The following is a 23,277-nucleotide window of genomic DNA, read 5'->3' as shown; positions in this document are numbered from 1 at the left end:
TAATGACTTGAGAGAAACAGGAGATATCCACTCCTTTTTGCAAATATTTTAGCACTTCAAGATCATCATTTGCACAGTTATTACATCGATAACAAAGCAAACCTGAGCCCCACTGGGGCAGGGTCTGTTCCCGGGGAAATAGCCTGTCTGTTTCTTCTTTGTCTCCTCTGCTATGTATATTTCAGTTGTTAGTTGGAGATGGAAATGTTTCCAAGTGTTCTTCCTCCCTAGGTATTGATCTTTCTGGTGAACATAAAGTCTTAACCCCTTAAGCTTTATCACCATGCTTTCTCTACCTTATCAATTCAGATCGATTTAGCATGTATTATCAGTATTTAGATTTTGACTTTCTTTCTACTTCTTTCTCCTTTAAAGCAATCTGTCTAGCTACAAACCTCTTGTTAGAAGAGATTATATGATTATTTTTTTGGGTTTTAATCTGTTTGAAGAAGTGGCAGCACACTTGAGGATCTAAAATGATGTCTCAACAGGAAACAGCTTCTCTGTTGAAAACCTGATTTCTCACAGTACTGCTTTTTCTTTCTTTATAATTTTTTTTTCACATTTGATCACATTGCTACCAGGATATTTGGTTTTATTTAAATGCAACAACACAAACATCACTAATCTGGTTTACCCAAATTCATTTGTGCACTCCCTGTCAACAGTGGTTTTATCAGCCATCAAAATCTAATTGAAATGGCAGTGCTGCATGTAGTCATCCAATAATTAGAAAATAAACAGACTGAAAATTCAGCTGCATTTGAACAAAACCATCAAAGTAACATAAACAGGAGAAAAGGTAATTAAAGAGCTTTCTCTCTTCAGCTTTCAACATTGCAGGTTTATTTAAATGCAGCAGTAGCAGGAGACATGAGCTGGATTGATTGGCCAAATTTGTTGGCTGATGCTATTCTGAAATGTGCCCTATTAAAAATGTGGCAAAGAAATTTAAAAAGCATGATGATCATAGTACCTCAAAATCACACTTTACTTCCCCTTTGAGAACTTCCGTGGTAATGCACACATGTGACAGTTAATAATAGATGACAAAAGGCACTGCCCTTTATCATCTAAACACCAAATCTTCAGAGGCTTCGGCAAAAAGAGCAGTCTGGTCCCTGACTATAAAATTGTGGCGTCCAAAGATTGCTCTGCACAAGCTGCAAACCTCCACTTGGGTTTTTCACCTGCTGGAGAAAGGGAAGCCACCTGACTATCAGAGACTGTAACGCATGAATGCAAGCAGTTTAGCAATAAGAGATTCAAACTTTTGAAAGAGAAGTAACAAAGCCCTAAGAATAAGCCCTGGTCATGAATGTATATATAGTCCTGGAGCTGGTTGGCATGGCAACTATTTCTGAGAACCCTGGTGCTGCTTAAGTAAACAGCTGAAGCACAAAGCGTGCCTCAGCTAAGCTGGGTCCATCTGTACTATCAGCATGTGAGGATCAGAGCAGGAACATTTTCTCCAGTGAATCAATGATATTTTGTTATTTCTTCCTAATAAATCTATTGTTCTCAGAGCTTCATGGCAAGCCTCTGGTTCTCTCTGTTTTTTCATATGGCTGTTTTGTTGAACAATCTCAGCATAGGTGAATCTGACTGAGTTGGTTTGGGGATAACTAAGAAGGGTCCAAGCCCAGTATCTTTCATCTGTTATTTGCCAAGAACTTCCAAGGAAAACAAATTGATGATTCAACAGCAACTTATTATGATGATTCAACAGAAACCATAGCTGCTGAAGTTTTTACTGCAAAGTTCGGCATACTAGGTAATTGTAAAGGTTTTAGAATCAAACTTAGCTGTACTTTCTGGCTCCACTATGAAAAATGATGTGACACTGGGCATATCACTGATCTATTAGGCATATTATTGATTCTTTCCACAACTGTTTTCTCATATGTAAAATGAGAATAGTAATAAATAGCTCATGAGTGTTTGAAGATAAAATAAAATATTGTATTAAAATGCTAAATGCAGTACTCAGGAAATGACAATGCTAACAGACCCTGCTGGGCTCCTAACCAATGGACATTTTAGAACTTAATGTGTTCAGTGCCCACCCCTTCCCACATGATTCAGCAATAAATCCTGACTTGTCCTAGCCAAGTGTGGTAGTCTAATTCCCCTCACCAGTGGCTGGATATGTTACCAGAAGTGGATGTGTGAGTCCAAGCTTGTTCTGCTTGCCACATGACAGGCCAATAAAACAGGAGATGAGGTGTTGGAGCAAGGAATAATGACTCTATTGGGAAAGTCTGAGAAGATGGCACACTAACATCCTAGAGAGCCATCGTACCCAAGTCAGAATTCAGGCTTCTTTTATGCTGAAAGGGGAGGGGGTGTGGTTGGTTGTTGCAAACTTCTTGGTGTTGGAATCCTTTGCTCTTACAACTGTCCAGGTAGGTCAGGTCAGATGTTCCTGTAAACCTCCAACAAGACAAATGTTATTTGCTATTCTGCAACTTGTTATCTCTATATGAATGGAAAAGTGTTACACCCTTAAAGGTCAGAGCCTTGAGAATAATCTATCCTGTACATTTCAGGGTATAGGCAACATTCTTAACTCAAAGCAAAAGCAATAGAATACTAACATTAAAGCAAAAGAAATAGATCTAATATGGAGTCAGATATGTTCCTTCCTATTACATGACCTCATTCTGGCCACTGATATAGGAGGAGAATTCTTGGTAAACAGGTGAGTGCTAAGAGACTACATGAACTTGGACTAGGGTAGTAGGAGGCTCCCAGGAGTTTCAAGGTTAGAGAATAGACAAGTATACACATTATGAGAGGTTTTATGCACTTGTAAATGGATACACTTAATATTTGGGATTTGTGAGTAGTGATTGGAAATTCCTGTTTGGGCTGGACTTCATTAGAAGTGATACTCTTTGAACTACACTATGCAGACTATTGCTTTATAGGCATTTAAAAAGTACTCACACTATGATGCTTTGAAAATATATGTAGTTGAGTAATTCACCGTGTCTCGTTTCTGTGGAGAAAGGACACAAAAGAAAAGCTCTATCTCTTGGAAATGTTTGAGGTCTTCCTGGAAAACACTTTTTAGCTCTTGAGAGAATGTGAACAAGGGTTTTAACTGACAGACCGTTTCCTTCCTCGGGAGTCTGCTCTACCACCCATTTCTGATGAGGGAAGAAATTTTAATGAGAAAGACTCAGTGGTGAGGTCAATTTGAGTCTCTTTTATTGATATCAAAAGAACTGTGCTTTCTGAGAAAAATGAACTGAGAATCATTGAGAACTTCTGAAGTCTGGAAAAGAACTCTGAATGTTTTATAGTCAGACTCCCATTCCTAGATACCTCTTATAAATCTTTACCCCAAACTAGTCCTTCTAAGTTCAAAATGATTTATTTTTATCTTGATTTTACCCCTGATAATTTTAAAGTTTTTGTGTTTCCAAGAACTTGGAGTGTTTTCATGAATCATGCCTTTTTCTGATCATTATAAGTTAAGATTTTTCTTACTCTGTGAAATTCAGGAGTTTACAAAGAAGGATGAGCTAACAAAGGATGAAACCTAGTGTCTGTCTGTGAGCTGCAGGCTCCTCTCCTTATGAGTTTCACTGAATAAGCTGCCACTAATATGATGCATGATATTGTCTTGTCAGTTTATTATTTTGAGGCAATAGAACAAAACACATTGGAAGGAGCTATCTTGATCTATTATATCAAGAATCTACAATTTATAGTTCTGTCTATTTGGTAGTAAAAAGACACTCACTGAGAATTAGAAGGATTGTAGGTATATGTAGTGATAAGAATATGGTCCTTTAAAATATTTTGATATCATTATGAGGATGCTCAATATCACTAATCATTAGAGAAATGCAAATCAAAACTACAGTGAGGTATCACCTCACACCATTCAGAATGGCCATCATCAAAAAATCTACAAACAATAAATGTTGGAGAGGGTGTGGAGAAAAGGGAACCCTCTTGCACTGTTGGTGGGAATGTAAATTGATTTTTATTATGTATGTAAAATTGATTTTTACAGCCACTATGGAGAACAGTGTGGAGGTTCCTTAAAAAACAAAAAATAGAACTACCATATGACCCAGCAATCCCACTACTGGGCATATACCCAGAGAAAACCATAAATCAAAAAGAGTCTTGTACCACAATGTTCACTGCAGCACTATTTACAATAGCCAGGACATGGAAGCAACCTAAGTGTCCATTGACAGATGAATGGATAAAGAAGATGTGGCACATATATACAATGGAATATTACTCAGCCATAAAAAGAAATGAAATTGAGTTATTTGTAGTGAGGTGGATGGACCTAGAGTCTGTCATACAGAGTGAAGTAAATCAGAAAGAGATAAACAAATAGTGTATGCTAACATATATATGGAATCTAAAAAAAAAAGAAAAAAAATGGTTCTGACAAACCTAGGGGCAGGACAGGAATAAAGACGCAGACGTAGAGAATGGACTTGAGGACATGGGGAGGGGAAAGGGTAAGCTGAGACAAAGTGAGAGAGTGGCATGGACTTATATACACTACCAAACATAAAATAGATAGCTAGTGGGAAGCAGCCACATAGCACAGGGAGATCAGCTCGGTGCTTTGTGACCACCTAGAGGGGTGGGATAGGGAGGGCGGGGGGGAGACGCAAGAGGGAGGAGAAATGGGGATATATGTATACATATAGCTGATTCACTTTGTTATACAGCAGAAACTAACATAACATTGTAAAGCAATTATACTCCAATAAAGATGTTAAAAAAATATTTTGATATCATCACATTTGAATGGTATCTATGATTAGGGTGAAAATTCCTTTGTTTACAACCTTATATTTTATATAAACATATGAAATATGTGTATTTGTTAGATGTACATTATTATATTTAATCTCCACCACAATCCTGTAAGGTGAATTATACGAATTCTCGATGCACAGATGAAGAGCCTGAGGTACAGAGGAAGTTAAACAACTTGCCTAAAGCCACATAGCAAATGAGTGACAGAGGGACTCAACCCCAGGTCTTTTGATTCTTAATGGTGCTGTTTATTTTTCTTTATTTTTTCACAGCTGCTTCTGTGAGTATCTGTGGTTTGGCCCCGGGCTAATTCTATTTTTTCATAAACACTTGTAATTGTTTTGGAGATGCTGTGTTCACCCGATTCTAAGGCCATGGCTAAAGGCTGGTCAGTCCCCCTTCTCAGTACTGGTCAAGTCCATATCCCAACCATTTCCCTTATGGAGCTTCCACACTCCAGGGCTAATATGCACCCACCCTAATTGCCCCAGAGCCAGATGTCAGACAACAAGGGCAGCCCCTATATCCGGGAACCCACGGAATTATTCAAATTAGCTGATCCACAGGAAGCTTGAAAAACCTAGCTCAGCCCACCCCACTTGCCATACTTACCCTGCCTCTGTCCCCAGCTTGTTGTCATTCTTCCTCTATCCAGCCCCTAAGTGACCTTGCCTGATAGCCTTCTCTCATTCGATGCTGAAGTGATAGAGTTTGCTTTTTGTCTCATCTATCCAGCTTTCATTGCACTATGTCTCGCCCTCAAAAGATTCTTTAAGTCCTTATACAGCACCACTTTGGAGTTTAAATTGGTCTCTAACCTTCTTAGTTGAACTGTGGTATATCTGGAAGATCTTTGGCTAGAGAGACAAGTAACTGATCTTCTACTACAGACTTTGCTTGGCCTTAAGCAGGTTTATATGACCTCTCTGAATCTCAGCTTTCTCACCTGTAATATAAGTGACAACCCTCAATGCAATGGTTCCTGTTTTGGGTTGGAATTATAACATTTTGTGCTATAAATTAGTGTTGCCAAAGTACAAGGGTATCTGGGGTCAAATTGAAAGAGAAATATTCAGTTAGAAGGCAGAGCCTACATTCTATAAATGTGAATCATTCAGTATGGTTCACCCACATTTAAGTCAGGATAACATGACAAAACATGTCATGAAGAAATCCTTTTGTCAAAATGATAGAATAACACACAAAACTGGACTCTATTTAATAAAACAATAATGATCAGTACCTACCTAGGCTGGTTGGTAGCCCATCATTAGAGTCCCAGAAACTTGCTTGTTATGGGGTTCCAAGAGTCTCCTTTCCAGAACATAACCTATGAATTCTAAGACCATGTGTTTTTGTTCCTTTGAAAATGTTTTTCCTTTCTCTCTCTCTCTCTCTCTTTATTATTATATTTTTCTGGTCAGGAACTTCAGAAGCTTCTGAAGCTGCAGATTTTGGTATCATTGACCTGCCTTCCTCTGTGTTTGGCAGTTGATGAATCCTTGGGGAGAGGTGTCTGCAACCCTGACGGAGAGCCAGAAAATAGAGTTTCTGTGAACAGCAGCCCCTGGAGGCCTGATTTTTCTAGAAGATAGGCTCTTGATCAGGCAAGCAGGGGCTTAATGATTTATGCCTTCATGCTCAACTCCAGATAAATTTAGACTATATCATAAAGTGTATATAGGAGGAAAAGCTATTACAACACTTTACTTATTAGTGATAAATTCTGGAAAAAAAAGAAAAAGAGAGAGAGAGAGAAAGAGAAAGAGACATATTATTAAATAGCTTGTATTTGAAGTGGTCTCCAAATTTTAGCAGCCCAAGAACAATGATAATAATAGAGAGTCTTAAAACACTTTAGGGATTCTCATCCTCTTCCACCAGGCTTTCTTCTTATTTAAGATTTAGCTCAGAGTTTTATGCTGTGTTTGTACTTTAGAAACAGAATGGGTGAAAAATAGCATGTCTAAGGTTTAGAAGAAGCATGAGATTTTTCTAACTTTTCACCAGCTCTTTTCTAAAGACAAATGATTGTGTTTTAATAACCCCCAAAAGAGGTGGGCTTAAGATCCCGCCTTGGGATTAGAAATAGAATTAAGAGTCTAAGTTATAATATTGAATCATTCTAGAGTTCCCAAGAGGTTCTACCTGTTTTATAATTGGTTAGTCATCTCAGATTCTGTAAAATACTTTCTCCTTCATGTCTATCCCAATTCTAGCTATCCCATAAGGTTCCTTACAGGTGATGAGCCTTCTCCTTGAATGGAACTTTCCTTAATAGAGCAGACCTTGGTGTTCTATGCAGATGCCCTCAGATCTCTTCACCATTTCTGTGTTCTCACTTGGTTTCAGCGTGTTCCCTCTTCTGACCGCTGACAACTGCAGCTGTCTTTTGAGGACTTCCCTCAGGCTACTGCAGCCACTTCTTTGCAGTTCAAGGGGCCCCACCAGGAGCTGGTGTGCCTGGGAGATTCCCTGTCTTTCAGAGGCCCTTGGCCAATGGGTACAGAAGTACAGAAGCTCAGGACTCTCTCTCTAAGCCATTCTCATATTCCTGACTTATCATATAGGGTCAGGTTGAAACCATCTTCCATGAGACTTTCAAAATTTTCCTGGCTTTGTTTTTTCCCTTTCCCTTTCCTGTTTTCCTCATTTCCTTCACAGTTTATTTTGAGGGCACTTTTGTAATGCAAATCCTATCTCAAGGTCTGCTTCTGGGGAACTTGACCTAAAACACAACTTTTCTGGTATCCCTTTCCTTGGAATTCCAACAGCAATCTCTGTGTGGTTGAACACTAGCAATAGACTGTGTCACATTACTTGGTCTCTTTTCTCTCCCATGAGATTGTGATCTCTCTGATGGTGGCTGGAACCCAATCTTAATGTCTGCTATTTTTACTTTGTTGTTTTATCCTGCATCTATTTCCAAAAAGGCTTTAGGAGCTTTACTATAAAGTGGTAAGAAGAATAAAACCAAAATCAGTGGACAGAGGACAAAGGATAGGAAACAAAAAATAAAGGGGGGTGGGAAAGAAGATAAATCAATAACTACAGACTGAGAAAAGCAACCAAACTCAAGAATAATATTTAGGGCTTCCCTGGTGGCCCAGTGGTTGAGAGTCCACCTGCCGATGCAGGGGACATGGGTTCGTGCCCCGGTCCGGGAAGATCCCACATGCCGCGGAGCAGCTGGGCCCGTGAGCCATGGCCGATGAGCCTGCGCGTCCAGAGCCTGTGCTCCACAACGGGAGAGGCCACAACAGTGAGAGGCCCGCATACCGCAAAAAAAAAAAAAGAATAATATTTAGCTTAGAGACCGTAAGCAGCGCAGCGCGGCTGCAAATGTTTTGGTATGAACAGGATTTGGATCCACGTCTTGCCGACCAGTCGGGGGAGGATCACCCCAGTGCCGAGGTCTCAGGAGCCCCTATCTTGTTCGTTTACTTATCGCCCATGCTCGCAATCTCGTCTGGAGGGGCAGGAGTTTTGCATTAAACATATACTTGAAGACAAGAATGCCCCTTTCAAGCAGTGTAGTTATATATCTACGAAGAATGGAAAAAGATGTCCCAGTGCTGCCCCAAAGCCTGAGAAGAAAGATGGGGTGTCCTTCTGTGCTGAACATGCCCATAGGAATGCCCTTGCACTTCATGCTCAAATGAAGAAGACCAATACAGGGCCTGTGGGTGAAACACTCTTATGCCAGCTGAGCTCATATGCCAAGACAGAGCTGGGTTCTCAGACTCCAGAAAGTAGCCACAGTGAAGCCAGCCGAATTCTGGGCATGCTGGTGTCTACACAGCGGAAGAAGTGGCCCTGATTATGCATGAGAAGCTTATTCATTTGCAGTCTTTGTACATTGACCAGTTTAAACGACTTCAGCATCTACTCAAAGAGAAGAAGCGATGTTACTTACACAGTCGCAAAGTGGAACATGAAGCTCTAGGTAGTAGTCTCCTGACTGGCCCAGAGGGACTTCTTGCCAAAGAATGAGAGAACTTAAAGCATCTAAAATGTCTTCGGTGGTATCGTCAGTGCTATGGAGTGGAAGCCTTACTACATAGGCAGCTGAAGGAGCGCAGAATGCTGGCCACAGATGGTGCTGCCCAACAGGCCCATACCACTCATTCCAGTCAGAGGTGCTTGGCCTTTGTGGATGATGTTCGTTGTTCCAATCAGTCTCTTCCAATGACCAGACACTGCCTTACCCAGAAAGATGTGACTGCCATTGGTGACCTGTTAACTCTTTACTCTGGTCTAATGGAGACACCACTGGACTGAAAGTGAAGGACCCAGACTCTAGTTATATTTGTCAGGACACGAATCAGGTTCTCTTCAAATGCTGCCAGGGGTCTGAAGAGGTACCCTGCAACAAACCAGTTCCTGTAAGCCTCTCTGAGGATCCCTGCTGCCCACTGCATTTCCAGTTGCCTCCTCAGATGTATAAGCCCGAGCAGGTACTGTCTGTGCCAGACGATCTGGAAGCCGGCCCCATGGATCTGTACTTGAGTGCTGCTGAGCTTCAGCCCACTGAGAGTTTATCTCTGGAGCTCAGTGATGACTTGGATGTTGTGGGTGACGGTATGCGGTGCCCTCTTTCACCCTTGTTTTTTGATCCTTCACTAACCCTTGAAGATCATCCTGTCAAAGAAATTGCTGAAGGCCCAGTGGATATTTTGGGCCAGATGCAGATGGCTGGAGATGGGTGCAGATCATAGGGATCTCGAAATTCTGAGAAAGCCTCTGCACCATTGCCTCAGAGTGGAGTGGCTACTGCAAACGGAAAGCCAGAACCCACTTCTGTCAGTTGATAGTTTGCTTTGGGAACCAGTTGACTTTGGAGGATTTGTATTTCCCATTTAAACAAGTATTTCTGACCGTCTCTCACTAAAGGACAACCTGGACTACCTTGTTTTTCTTCTGGGTTACTGAGTGCTATAGTCAAACCAAATGTTGGGGGAAGGAACCAATAGTGTCTAAAAATTGTGGATGTCTTCCCACTCTAGGCAAGGAAGAGAGACAGGCGATTCCCGTCAGAGCTGCTGAGATTGAGAGTATTTTGGGACTGTACCTAAGGGGAGAGAGAGTTTTGTAATGCTGTTTCCCAAGTCTAGGGATGTTAATGGACCCAATGGCTGGTTATCTCTGTCTAGCAGCCTGTTTTAGCCTTTCCTCACTTCTCACCTAATTGGGTAATCTGAAGCCCCTCCCCTCAGTGAACTCTGACTTATAGCCTCTGAGAAAATAGCCCGCAGGACTGGGCCCTCCTTAACTATCCATCTTGCTTCTAACCTATGTAAATTTCTGTAGTGGCTATCTTATGTAAGATAAAATAAAAAATTATCGTACATAAAAAAATATATATTTAGCTTACATTTCTTAGCAGCGAGGGAAAAGATGGAAACATGATTTCCTTGCTAGTTTTCAATGTTTAGTAGTATGAAGTTGCTTTAGTTATCTATTATTGTGAAACAAGTTACCCCCAAATTTAGCAGCTTGAAACAACAAACATTTATTGTCTCTCACAGTTTCTCAGGGGCAGGAAACAGGGAGCAGCTTAGCTGGGTGGTTCAGGCTTACATTTTCAAGCTGCAGTCAAGCTGTTGGCAACAGCTGCAGTTGAATCAAGGCTTGACTGGAGCCTGAGAATCCGGTTCCAAGCTCACTTATGTGGCTGTTGGCAGGCCTCAGTTCCTCACCGGGTGTTGTCCAGAGGCTTCCCTTCCCACCACACGTGCATCTTCACAGGTGGCCTGAATGTCTTCATGACACAGCAGTTGACTTCCCCCAGAGTGAGTGATCTGAGAAAGAGAAAGAAAGCCAAGACAGAAGATGCAGTCTTTTATATGTACTCTGGGAAATGCTAAGCCATCACTTCTGCTCTAGGTCACTTGTCTCACAGACCAAGCCCAATACAACACAGGAGGGTACTACACAGATTGTGAATGCCAGGAGGTGGAGATCATGGGGGTCATCTTGGAGGAACATGACCACAGAAGTATATCACATATATTCATTTCTCCTGAAAGCCAAGAGTAAAAAAAGATACTTCAAAGGAAGACCACATATGTACTTTTTTTTGTATGCTCCATGTTCTTGTCATATAAAGGGTTTTCAATGAATATTGATGGGTATTCAAAACCTACTAGTCTTCCAGGATGTTTTCTCCATAAAGAAGAGTAAGTCAAATAAAACTATTGAGGATAAAATACTCTGCACTAGATACTATCAATACATTGGATGCTGATTTAGGTACTTGTAAATCAATCTTCTTTTAAAAAATGAGGTAGGGATGTCACTTCCTCTTCATTTCTAACACTAACACTCTAAAGCAAATGCTTAGATTTCTTCAGCAGCTTCTCAATAAACCTTCCTTTGTCTAAATTCTCTTCATCCTATATCTCACTTTCATCATGTCATTATTGCTTAATGACTCATTACTAATAGAATAAAGTCCAATCTCCTTGACTTTTCAAAAGCAGAATTTATCTATCCAAGTCTGTATTCCATAGCTTCCATCATGAGCCCTTTACTTCACCCTGGAAGTACTCTCACTGTATTCCAAATATCCATGTTAATTTTTAACTTGTAACTCATTCTTGTTGCTATTTAACCTGCTGGGAATTTCTTTTTCTAACATTTGTTATCTCCAAGTGCTTTTTGAATTGACCTCCTCAGTATTTCCTTTTCTTCATCACCTTTGCCTTAGTCTGAGATCTCAGTATTTCTTAGCTGAATTATTATCTTAAGTGTTTTTTTTTTAAACTTTCTGGGTTCTTTCTTATTCAGTCAATCCTCCATATTGCTCCATTGTTTCTTACAACATGTCACACTGATCACACCATTTCCTTGCTTAAAATGAACAGGCTCAGGGCCTCCCTGGTGGCGCAGTGGTTGGGAGTCCGCCTGCCGATGCAGGGGATGCGGGTTCGTGCCCCGGTCTGGGAGGATCCCGTATGCCGCGGAGTGGCTGGGCCCGTGAGCCATGGCCGCTGGGCCTGCGCGTCCGGAGCCTGTGCTCCGCAGCGGGGGAGGCCACAGCAGTGGGAGGCCCGCATACCGCAAAAAGAAAAAAAAAAAAATGAACAGGCTTCCCTGGTGGCGCAGTAGTTGAGAGTTCGCCTGCCCATTCAGGGGACACGGGTTCGTGCCCTGGTCCGGGAAGATCCCACATGCCGCGGAGAGGCTGGGCCCGTGAGCCATGGCCGCTGGGCCTGTGCGTCCGGAGCCTGTGCCCGGCAACGGGAGAGGCCACGGCAGTGAGAGGCCCGCGTACCGCAAAACAAACCCAAAAAAACAAAACACTTTGAGGGCTTGGCACTTAGTAAATACTCAGTAATTGTTAATTGCATGAATAAAAGGTCCAGGTAAAGTCCCACTCTCTATTTTCATTGTTTTTCTGTAATTCTGCCTCTCACTTTGATCTTTCCCTCTTTTGAAGCTCTGTGATCATCTGTATTGTCTGGGTCACTCATTTTGATGTTCTATAATGTGCTTCATCCTATTATCACTTAAATCCTCTCTTTCATTCATTTGTCCATTTATTAATTCAATACATTCTTTGAGTACATATGATATGCCACACACTGTGCTAAGACTTGGGGAATAAAATGATTAGGAAAAACAGACAGGCTTTCTGCTTTCATGGTCTTTAGAACCTAGTTGCAGATAGGAACAAAATTAAGTAATCACATCAAAGAGAAAAGTGCTACAAAGGAAGAGCACGTAGTTGTATAAAGGCACATTACACAGAAACCAGCCCTAGACACAGGCTTTAGAGAGAGTCCTCTGAGGAAGTGACTTTTGAGCTAAGATCTGAACAATGAGTAAAAACCATATAACAAAGAGAGCTGGGGGGAAGAGTGAGGGTAAGAGAATATTTTGAGTGATGCAGTGACATGCATAATTGCTGTATGATGGGATAAGCATTTAAGAGAATGGAAGGGTGATTAGACCCAGGAATAGAAAAAGCACATTAATGGAAAAACTGGTGAAATCTAAATAATGTATGGAGTTTAGCTGATAGTAATGTACTAATGTTAGTTTCTAAGTTTTGACAAACATATCATAGTAATATAAGATGGTAACGTTAGGGGAAACTGAAACTGAGTGAGTTGTGTATGGGAACTCTCTACTACCTATGCAACTTTTCTGCAAATCTATGATTATTCTAAATTAAAAGTTTATTTAAAAAAGAAAGCCAGAATGGAAGAAGCTCATATGTAAAGGAACAACGGTGCAAGATAAGGCTGAAGATTTCCAGGGACCTTGTGCAGTCTTTATCTTGCAGTGAGGGGAAGACACAGCAGAGCTGCATTTGAAAACATCACTGGCCTGGGGGCAGAGTGGAGAATGGATTAGAAGGGTACTTGGGTGGGTAAAGGAGGCTAAGTGTGACACTCTTATAGTTATTCAGACAAGAACTAAGCTACATCGGGACTTGCCTGGTGGTCCAGTGGTTAAGACTCCATGGTTCCACTGCAGGGGACATGGATTCAATCCCTGGTAGAGGAATTAGGATCCTACATGCTGTGAGGCCTGGCCAAAAAAACAAAAACAAAACAAAAAAACAGGTAGATTAAGGTGGGGCAGACTCTCCTTAGCAAGATATATATATTTTGGACTGCTTTTATTTCTCTTTAGTGTCTGTCACAGAATTCTGTACATCATATCTATGAATTACATATTTCACAGATGAATAAATGAATAGATAAATAGATTAATTAATGAAAAAGGATCAGCTCAGGTGAAGTCAGCCCTGGAGTCAGCAGCCTGTTGGCAGTATCATGGTGACACTATCCCAAACTCAAGGGCTGGGACTGGTGATTTCTGACAGAATCAACAGATTATTCCTCATGGTTTTTCCCTAATTTCATGGACCCTTATTCCAGAAGTGGGTGATTCCTTGCCTTATTTTTGGAATGCCCAGTGATTGCACAAAAGTTCTGGGAGGAACACTGAATGTAAAAGCAGAGCCTCAAGATACACTTTGAAAGAAAACTTGAAAGTGTTTGATATCAGAAAATGTAAGAAGCAAGTCAAGGTGTGGTGAGACATCTGCACAATGGCTTCTTCTTTTGAGCAAGTTCATTCTGCATATAATTTGTATTTCTTTGGCAATAGTAGCAATCTTAGCTTCTTACAGCATCCATAATTAGGAGATCTTCACCTCTTGGGGGAGTTTCTAATTTCCCGACAGATAAAGCAAGCCTGAGGAAGGGTTGTGTATGAGGAAGGTGCCAGACCAAGAGTTTTGTTTGCTCACTTTGGTGAGATAGAGGAGTTTGGGCAGGGGCAGGTCTGAGTTTTCTGCAAACCTTTCTCATTTGAAAAGACACTCAACGGTTTTTTAAAAACCATCCCTTGAACTAATTAGCTTGAAGATCAGGAGGAGACTGCGGGATTGCTTTCGATCTAGGGGAAGAAGAAAATAAGAATGATTAACATTCCAAGATTATTTCAGCCAGACAACCCTGAAGATCCCAATTTCCCTCCTAGAACCTTTGTTCTAACATCTGAGCTCAGTGTGTAGAGAGGGTTATCGCTATCCGAGTTTGGTTTCTAACACATGACCAGTTTTAGCCAATGGAGTTTATATCATGGATCTCAGAGGTTAATCTTTTCCCTTTCTTGTCTCCTCTCCAACCCCAGACATGCATTCATTTGACTGGCAGCCTGGAAAATTGAAAAATGCCACAGAGGTTATTAAGGTTGAAATCGTTTCTGCTCTTTGAAGCTCTGCAAGCTAGTTATTGCTGCACCTATAATATTCAGGCATCAGAACGGCACATATTGTTCTTAGCTTGCTTCACACAGGCCCATCTCAGCTGTAACACCCAGATAGAATGAAGGGGTCTCAAGATGTCATTTCTCTACTCTGAACTATATCTTCAGTAGATTAAAACAGAGTCCCTGAAGTTATTAGAATGTATTCTGTGTCTTTGTGCACACACATTTGTTTTACTTTTGTTCTTATTAAAAAGGTAAGCCCAGAGAAAAGGAGAAAAGAGAATCTTCTATAATCCATATTTTAAAAATTGCCTGAGTGCAATTTACTCTACAGAGACTTTCCTGTTTCTGTAACTATTTACTTGGCTCCTTTATGAAATGTGTATTACTTACCTGGCCTGGTAGACCATGACATGGCTTCTGGCCTATCATGTAATCCTGCATTTGGCTCTCCGTGAGTCATTATGGCATGTCAAATCTGTCTGTAAGGTGGAGGTATTATTTTAAGGGATCTTTTTTCACAATAATGGCTGCAAATTGTATAAATTGTATTGAGTCATTATGATGTTAATATATAAATACTAAGAAAACCATCAAGAAAATGTTAATGTGTAATTGAGATAGCTTATTTTCCAACGTTAATAACTTCTTCATTAATTTTTTTCTCCGTAAAAATATTGAGGGAGTTGAATGCACATTAAAAACTTATAAACATTTATTTAAAAAGAAGAAATCATTTCTCACCCCACCTTAGTAACAGGAAAAAATACCACCCCTCCATAGAAGACTTCCTTTTCTTTGTCATTTAAACAAAACAAACCAAGAAAAGAAAAACACTCCAAAGCCAAAGTACCCCATGGTAATAGAAACTTCAGAGAGATTCTTCAGGAGAGAGAATTTGTTTCTATTTAGCTTTAGGGCAATAATCTTTTTCACCATGTTGGCCCAGGCAAATGATACAATATTAATAGTAATGTCTGTTCATGACTAAGAACAGGAGGATGGAAAATACTCTACAATAACAAAAAACCCTAATCATAAAAATGAACTTAAACATGTCCTTCAAAAATTCCATGCATGTAGTTGGTTTACTACTATACTGGTGTATCAGTCAGGGTCCCTGCAAGAAACAGAATTCATTCCCGATGGTTCAAACGAGAAGACTTTTTATAAAAGGTATACTTTTAGGGGTGTGGTGGCTGGAATCAAATGAGAATGAATGAAGGATGAACAGGTGCTCCACTCAGGGGCTGAAAGCAGGAAGCCATTCCACACCCCGGGCTGAGGGACTGATGGGAGGAAATATGTAACTGGAACCCAGTGAGCATTGGAATTGTAGAGGGAGAGGGCTGCTGTCATAGTGAGTAGATACAGTTGCCACCACAGATATGGTATGAAAATGGAATGAGTAGGGAAGAAACAGCCCAGCTTCTATCCTTCCAACCATCTCCTGCTGGTCCCTCTGTTGGCCAATACCACCCAGAAGGCAGCTAACAAGAGATTCCAGGAGATGTGGTCTGCAGGAACCAACTCCTGAGCATCAAAGCAGGACAGTGGAAGAAAGGAAGGAGGTACAAAAATGGAAAATATCCAGAACAGTTGGTTTCTGGATCACTAAAGAGTTAGCATTATTGATATCTAAAGAACTAAATTATTATCAAGGGATTATGCTTTTTACCTTTCATGAAAAAGTAGCTAGAAGTTCCATATTTTATTCCACATGAGACAAGAATTTCAAAATTAGCATAGGCAGGTCTTTCTCTTGCTTTGCAAACATTTCCCAAATTTATAGGAAATTACCATTTTCAAAGGACTTTTTCCAGACAGTATCTCATTTAACCCTAACTTATGTCCTAAGAGTTAGGCATTATTTGATTTATTTTACAGATGAGGAGACTGGAGCTCAGAGCATAAAGTGACTTTCCCAACATCCTAAGTCAGAATTAGCATCAACAAAATGCATCAAAATGCAAACCTAAGTTTCTGGACTCCAGCTTCCCGGTTGTTTGTCTTACACCACTCTGCTTTTTTTCAAAATAAGAATGTCAAAAACTTGTGATAGCAGCTACGCTGAAAGAAGAACAGAACTGTCTGTACCTTGCAGAAAATTGTATTTGCAGGGGAACTAGAATCTTCAGATCAGTCAAGCGCAGTTTCAGGAAGTAAAGGACAGTTCAAATTATCCAGTTTCCAGTGGAAGGAAATGATGCAGGGAGAGATTCAAGGAGATTTGGGAGGCAGAGACTGGAAAGACACCCCAAGGAAATGGTAAGAAGTAAGGAGGAATCTTTTATGAGGAATGTGCATTCCTGAGAGTGTTTGGTAGAGAGTTATTAAGGATGTAAGCAAGGCTTCTCAAGGGTTAAGCAGAAGGCTGCAACATTTATTAATGTAAGTATTATTCATGGACCACTTACATCAGAGTCATCTGGGTTACTTATGATACAGGTCTACACGAGATCCCCTCTGACTTACAGAGTCAGATCTATTTGAGAGGAACTATGCAGTTGGGCATTTGACATGTCCTCCCCATTAGTCCCCTACCCTGCCCCCTCATCCTCTCCCTTCCTACAGATACACAGATGTGGAGAACCACTGATGGAGAGCAAATTTAAGCAGCTTGACTGAAAAGAGCTCTGTAACAGAACTATAAATATTTGGTCAAAGCTCAATTTTCTGGCAAGGCTGAACATAAGACATCTGATTACCTATCTATCATCCCAACTTCTATTTCTTTGCTTCAATCATACATTTTGAATATGTCTTTGAAAATGTATTTTCTAATTTTATGCTTTCATAAACAAGGTATATTAAACACAAATTGACTTTTCAGACTCTTATACTGTCTTGAGTTTAATATTTTAAGCATCAGTTATGGTGAACATTAAAGATGTAAATGTAGTAAGTTGAGAAAGTGGGTTGAAACAGTTTGGATGCTAAGATTGCTTTTATAAAGGAATCCCTAATACCAGAATATGTTTTTGTTATTTAATCTTGTTTTCATAAAAGTAATGTGACGAATGAACAACTTGCAAGAACTCGAAGGTGAGATAATATGGTTGCCTTTTTTTTTTGCAAAATTAATTATCAACAACAGATGAAGTCATTTCCAAGATGTTTTCTAATCGACACTAAAAACTTCATTTCTGTTTTTATCATCATCCTTTTGCAGCATTCAAAACATTATGTATTGTCAGCTTGCTTTAAGACTCAAGTGTTTGGGTGCCAGATTACTGGGTTTAGTGTTTATGGTACAGAATGGAATTTTGATCTTCACTGTTTTCAGTAAAGGTTTTTTGGTCATTCGGAACTTCATTCTGTAGAATATGGATGCTCTACCTTCCTATTCTATTATAACTTTCTTTCCATTTGGAACCCTATAATCTAAGTCATCTCTCAACAAATGGCATTTCAAATCCTGTTTAACAACAGTTTTAAAGGAGTGACTGAGGCCGGCTGTAACTTAACTGCGAATCTATAGGCCATGTCTGCAGATTGGCCTTGCTGATTTATAGAGAGGCACAGATATTTTGTAACTAGTCATCTTTGGTTGAGTTTGAGCCAATTGTAGAACTTCCCTTTGTTTATTGTAATTCAAAATGGCAAATATATTGGTTTTCTTCCCCCTAAATGAAGGTAGCATTATTGATCAACCATAAGAACCAGGCCTGCTGGTTGATTTTTTCCCCATTGCTGGGTCATGTTTTAGGGTGGGTCGGTATATTTTGAGTTGTTTTTCCAGTAACGGTCACGGGTTTGAATTGATTCGTTTATACTAGAGAGTAGTCTTGGATTAACATCTGTGGTTTTGATTTGGCTGGCCTAGTTGGAAGCTACAACCTATAGTCATGGAACAAAACCAAAATAAACAGCTTATTTCAGAATTAACTCAAGAGTTTGACCTCATTTGCAACATGCTCTACACCAGAGTTTATTGGTTTTAACCTAATGGCTATTTTTAAAATTAAAGTCCTTATCTTTGGGGACTTTTTCAGAAAATCCAGCAACTACTTTTTCAAATATCCATTATTTCTTCTTGATAAGAGGCAGAAGAAAATACAAGCATCATACATTTTGGTATAAAGATAACACAGAGCAATTGCTATAGTAATTTCCTGTAAGTTTTTATCAAAGCAATTTAAAGCAAACAATTGGAAAGTGAAAATTAAATGTGATCACCTTTTCTGGAGAGGTGTGTTCACAATGCCAAATAATCAATTGTATTGATTTCCCCCCTTCTGAGCTGACCAGCTGTTTTGTTTCCCTGTAGTGTCACCTCAGCATGTACATCAGAGAGCTGTCTAGGAAGAGAACTAACAGGTGTTACCATTGGACCAGGCCATTATGTTTAAGATGGTACTTTTATAAGACCTGACGCTGACTTGAGTGTTATTAATTCTTGGATTGGCATTAGAAGAAAAATATCACTCAGCTATTCTTTTAAGGTTTAATTACATAAATGCATGAGTGTATGTCATTTCTCACACCCAATTTTCTTGGCCGTCTGTTACTCTATTCCTAGAAAGCAGATGTTTATTATAAATTATATTTCTTTAATATGTGACTAAGTAAAGATATGGGGTTGAATTATTTATTTTTTGAACTTCTGCCTAAAACATTAAACTATACTAATATCAACTCTGCAGAATCTCTTTAAAATTAAGAACAACTGAGATGCAGTATTTCATGACTGAATGCTAAAGCTTTCTTATTGAAAGAAAGCCAGGAGGTAAGAACAATTGAAAGACTCTAAGTGCATCTTGTCTGAAAAAAACAAAAGACAAACTAAAGCTATCAGGACTTCTTGTCATATTATTGCTTCTTTCTGTCCAGACAGTAAGGGTACTGTAAGCCAATTGAGTTCTTTCAAAACTCTTGACTGGAAATTTGTTTTCAAGCTAATACAAATTTTTCTATTTTGTAAATAGAGATTATTTATTCTTAATTTGGTCATATCTTGAAATTAAATAAAATTACAGTTCAGTACTTTACCCCAGTTGTCTTTACTTGCACTATTGCATAGAAAAACAGCAATAAAGAACCTGCTGATTCCCATCCTTTCAAGTTGACAGTCATTGCTATTTTTCCTTTTACTGTTACCATTTGAAATTTTGGCATTCTTCCTCTATATTGATATGAAACAGAAAAGCTTGACATGACAGGAAATGGAAACTATATATTTCTTTCCTTGTGGTTTAAAACATGCCCTGGTCTCTGCCGTAGAAAGCGGTGGTTTTCAATTGAGTGATTTTGTAGCCCCTTCCTCTCTCCCTTTCCTGCCCTCGAAGGCAGATGGCAAAGTGTGGAGACAATTTTGATTGTCAAGACTTGGGGGTGGGAGGAGCTACAGGCATCCAGTGAGTAGAGACCAGAGATGTTGCCAAACACTCTGCAATGCACAGAACAGCCCCACAACAAAGAATTATCTAGCCCCAAACAACAATAGAGACAAGGTTAAGAAACCCTATGCCAAAACAACCCCCTCCAAAACTTGGCTTGACCCTTGTATCCATTCTAACTCTGGCTCATCTCTGGCTTTCCACTGCCAGGATTTCACTGCTTGCTCACCCATTTCCTAGTTCACACTAACAATTCCACTCCACTCCACTCTGCTGTTGGGACTAACATAATTTTATGAAATTCACCTTCTTTAATTGTGGAGCATTTGATCTTCCTGGTAGAAGATCTTTTTTCTTTTTTTGCATACATTTTTTAAATAATTAATTAATTAATTAATTAATTTTTGGCTGTGTTGGGTCTTTGTTGCCGCGCATGGGCTTTCTCTAGTTGAGGCAAGTTGGGGCTACTCTTCATTGCAGTGCATGGGCTTCTCACTGCGGTGGCTTCTCTTGTTACAGAGCACAGGTTCTAGGCATGCAGGCTTCAGTAGTTGTGGCGCACGGGCTCAGTAATTGTAGCTCGCGTGCTTAGAGCATAGGCTCAGTAGTTGTGGTGCATGGACTTAGTTGCTCTGCAGCATGTGGGATCTTCCTAGACTAGGGCTCGAACCCATGTCCCCTGCATTGGCAGGAGGATTCTTAACCACCGTACCACCAGGGAAGCCCTTGCATACTGTTCTAAGTGCTTCTTCATTTTAAGCTCACAACATCCCTATGAGGAAGGTATTATTATCAATTAGCCCCATTTGACAGATGAGGAAACCAAACCGAGGTAACTTGGAAAAGGTCAATGCAGCTAGCAAGCCTTATGTTCTCTTGGGTCTCCCTTTCATCTTGCCATCCTCTCAGTAGTTCTAATCTCTGACATCTTCTCTCTATCACATTCCTGTGTGCTCATACTCTCCCAATACTATACTAATGTGCTTTTTAGGTAGCATTGACTAAGACCTAGATTACCCTGTCCTGGGCTGGTGGGAGTGTGGAGAACTGTCCTGCTGACTCTGTTTCCCTCATCCACTTTGGGGTCATACCTTGAAAGGTCCCTGGCCTGTGGAGTATCATCACCTGGAAACCATGGTGCTAACAGAGGGCTCAAGCACTCATGTTTGCTCTCCTTCTAGAGCACCAACCGTCTGTGTCAGGCAGTATGCCAGGTTCTTTGCATACATTACTTCAGCTGGGTAGACATTATGAACCCTATTGTACGCAAGAGGAAAAGCAGGCTCAGAGAACTCAGTTATTAACTGAGGACAATGGCTAGTGATACTTAGAATGAGGAGTTGCATTCAGAACTGTTTGGTTCTCACTCTTTCCACGGGATTCTGTTACCTCATGTCCTGCAAATAGTCGGGGACCTCCCAGCATGCCTAACTACTGGCATGCCCAGCATGCTATGGCTACTTTCTCTGAACCATAGAATGGTTTTCAGATGACCACAGTGGCTTGAATCAAGCTGACCTGGTGCTCTCAAAGTTGGAAAATATTTCATTTGTTTTTACTCTCTCTTTTGAGGCCAGAGTAGAATTGGTTTCATTCACTTACTCAGCATCTAACATAATGCAGAAATTTTGCTAGTTTGCTAGATCTTGGCTAGTCCCTTAGACTTCCAGAATCAGAGGGTGCTCAGGAGGAATGACAGCAGGCTCTGTGGTCTGACGGTCTTGGTTTGGCACCAGGCTGCTGCTCTATGATGTTCCTTCTCAGTCATCTAACTTTACTTCTCTAAACTTCAGGCTGCTCAACTTTCAAATAGGGATAGTAATACTTCAAATCATGGGGCTGTGGAGAGCCTCAAAAGCCCCAATGCATAAAGACTTCATTGACAGGGAGTAAGCAGAGAGCAAATCCCCCTACAGTTCCCCCTCATTTCAGGTAACAGGACAAGGGTACCCAGCAGGATGTGTCTGCAATTAAATAAAACATCCCCAAACAAGACAAAGTGCCTAGGTGCTACAAAAAAACAGAGGTCACTTGTTTGATAACAGACCAGAGAAGAGAGGTGAAATGTGGAACTTCAGTGGGAGATTCTTTAAGAAGATATATTCTATTCTAACAACCCGCTTTTGTAGCTTCTCTCTGGTGAAAGTGGTTTCTCTTTTCTTGTTTAACCTGTGTCATAGAATTCCTGTGTGCAGCATGGCCAATTACTGCCATATCCTGTTTCAGAGATGGCTGATCTTCTGTCATGGATAGAAATTTTCCAGTGCATAAAAGTGTGAAAGTGTATTATAACGGTGTGAATGTTTTTGTAAGCAAGATATTCTAGATATTATTTCTACCCACAATTTACTTTTGTGCTTTCTTTGGGTGCTTTGTAAAATCTTTCAAAATACCATCTAGATAGTTTCAGTCCCGAAAGTGAATCTCTCCATAACCTATATGTTCTCTTATTTTTCTGTCCAATGGTGGCAGGCACCAATTTTTGGTAGATCACTAGACATTCCCCAGATCTTTCTGCCAGCCATTCTGGAGACTGGAAAAACTCAAGGCTAACATTGTCAGAATCCTTGGGTTGTCCTGAGAAACACTTCTAGCCAATAAGATACAAGTAGAAGTCTTCAGGGGGGGTTGGGGGCTTGGGGAAAACTTTTAATTTTCCTAGTAAAAGTGGCATATACTACATATACCATGAGTACTAATCATTCCTCCTTTCCTCCCCTCCCATCCTCTGTCATCCTTTTATCCTTTCTTTGCTTTGCTGTTGTTGCCTTGAATGAAGTTACGATTGGACCTGCAGCAGCTATCTTGTGATAAAGAGGGAGGATCCCTCAAATCATAGTAATTCCAGCTCTTATCTTTTGAGACTGCAGAATTAATACCAGCAGCTGCCTATCTCTAGGCTTTTTGTTATGTGAAACAAAGAAATCCCCATTGCTTTGAATTGCTGTCCATCACAATTTTTTGTTAATTGTGGCTAGTTAAATTCTGGGTATGGTAACGCTGAACAACATGTTCCATTCACCTGTGAATTCTCATAGATCTCCATCACTCCTTGTCTGTTAAAAACTCTCCTCTTTCAGGAAGACATAAATGATTGAACCCATATCTGCATCACAAGTATATTCTTTTCTTTTTATGGTTATTATTAAACACTGTATTGGGCATCCCTTTACTTCTTGACTTTGCACTGTTAATACATTGCACTTTGCAATATGAATAGCTTCTATTTGTTGCTATGTTACCCTGAAGAGATATTCTTATGTTTTGCTTTTCGTCTTTGAGTCCTAAAGTCTAGATTTTTTTTTAATCTTTTTAATTTTTAAATTAAATTAAATTAAATTATTTTTGGCTGTGTTGGGTCTTCATTGCTGCGTGTGGGCTTTCTCTAGTTGCAGCGAGCGGGGGCTAC

The 23,277-nt window shown here is 40.1% G+C and overlaps 1 pseudogene across 1 annotated transcript; it reads left to right on the top strand.

Annotated features, from left to right (window-relative positions):
* Positions 1 to 8,152: 8,152 nt before the first annotated feature.
* On the top strand, positions 8,153 to 9,611 carry LOC309792514 (KAT8 regulatory NSL complex subunit 2-like; annotated as a pseudogene). Its single transcript has 2 exons — positions 8,153 to 9,038; positions 9,104 to 9,611. The product of its transcript is annotated as a KAT8 regulatory NSL complex subunit 2-like (transcript).
* The last annotated feature ends 13,666 nt before the right edge of the window (positions 9,612 to 23,277 follow it).

This window comes from Mesoplodon mirus (genome assembly GCF_964341445.2).
Source record: "Mesoplodon mirus genome assembly, chromosome: 17".
Classification (NCBI taxonomy): domain Eukaryota; kingdom Metazoa; phylum Chordata; class Mammalia; order Artiodactyla; family Ziphiidae; genus Mesoplodon; species Mesoplodon mirus.
The sequence above is the reverse complement of the archived record's forward strand: the minus strand, read 5'-3'. Positions and strand labels throughout refer to the sequence as shown.